The sequence below is a fragment of the Zingiber officinale genome, chromosome 11A (assembly GCF_018446385.1).
Source record: "Zingiber officinale cultivar Zhangliang chromosome 11A, Zo_v1.1, whole genome shotgun sequence".
NCBI classification, from domain to species: domain Eukaryota; kingdom Viridiplantae; phylum Streptophyta; class Magnoliopsida; order Zingiberales; family Zingiberaceae; genus Zingiber; species Zingiber officinale.
In genome coordinates, this window is record NC_056006.1 from 41,688,399 (window position 1) to 41,690,122 (window position 1,724).

A 1,724-nucleotide genomic window follows, 5' to 3' on the forward strand; every position below is an offset into this window, starting at 1 on the left:
ATCAGTTTATCTTAACTGTATAATTACACTATTACACTCAGAGTGTATTGAGTAGGACCATTTGAGGTCGTTTCTTATATACTGACTTTATAAAGAAACAAAGACCTCGGTTATTATGGAAGTGTGTGCTCTTAATCCTAATATAATAACAAGCACATATATTTGATATTTATTTCTTTAATTTATCAATGGATGAGATTTAGTTCGATAAATCAATAAGCCCGATAAGTTGGGAAATGGTATCACTTATAGTGTGTGTTGTTGATTATAAAAGGAAACTGTGTCCTAGAGATACTAGGTTGATAATGTCCTCAAGAGGAGCTCATAAGAATTGTCATGTTAAACCCTGCAGGTGGACTTAGTCCGACATGATGATAAGGTTGAGTGGTACTACTCTTGGAACTAGATATTAATTAAGTGAGTTGTCAGTAACTTACTTAATTAGTGGACATTTGTTATCTTAAACACAGGGAGACTAACACACTCATAATAAGAAGGAGCCCAAAAATGTAATTTGGGATTGGTACGGTAGTTCAATAATAGTTCTCTAGTGGAATGAATTATTATTGATAAAATTAAGTTGTGTGTTCGGGGCGAACACGGGATGCTTAATTTTATCGGGAGACCAAAACCAATTCCTCCTCTCGGTCCCTATCGTAGCCTCTTATTTATAGAGTACTATACCCACGTATACCCACCTTCATACCCATGAGAAAGGGGCCGGCCAAGCTAGCTTGTGGTTCAAGCTAGGGCCGCCCAAGCCTTGGTTCATGGGTGGCCGGCCCCCATTAAATTAAAAAGAATTTTAATTTTAATTTTTATTATGTGGAAGATATAATTTATTACAGAGAATTAAAATTAAAATATCTCTCTTTAAAAAGATCTACAAAAAGATTAAAAGAAAGAGATTAGATCTCTTTCCTTATTTGTAGATTGGAAAGATATTTTATTTTTTCTCTCTGAAAAATTATTCACATGTTGAAAATTAAAATTATAGAAATTTCTTTTTATCAACCATGAAGGGATTTTAAAAAGAAAATTTTATTTTTTAAAATTTCCAAAGACAAAAAAGGAAGTTTTAATTGTTGATTAAAATTATCCTATTTGCTCTACATGAGGTGGCCGGCCACATACAATTAATTAGGAAAATTTATTTAATTTTTTCTTAATTAATTGTTGTCAAGGAAAGTTAAGGAAATTTTATTATAAATAAATTTCCTTATTTGCCAAAGCCAAGGAATATAAAAGAAGGGGTAGGGGTGCCTTCATTGTGAACAACCTCTATTATTTTTCTCTCTCTTTTCCTTGGTGTGATGGCCGGCCCTTCCCTTTCTCTCTTCTCCTCTTGTTGGCCGAAACCTATCTTCTTGGTGGAGCTTTTGTTTGTGGCCGGATCAAGGAAGGAGAAGAAGGAGAGAAAGCAAGTCTCATCTCTAGCATCCCTTGGAGCATTGGTGGTGGCCGAAATTATTCATCCTTGAAGAATATTATTGTGGCCGGCCATCCTCTTCCTTTCTTCCTCTTTTGTGGTGGCCGAAACTTATCTCTTGCTTGGAGTTCTTGTGGTGGCCGGATACTACTTGGAGAAGAAGAAGAAGAAGGAGAGAAAGCTTGTATCCCTTGGAGCTTGGTTGGTGTTTTGTTCTTCGTCCTTGGTGAAGCTTCTTTGTGTTGGCCGAACCTAGCTAGGAGAAGAAGAAGGTGCTTGGTGGTTTCTCATCTCG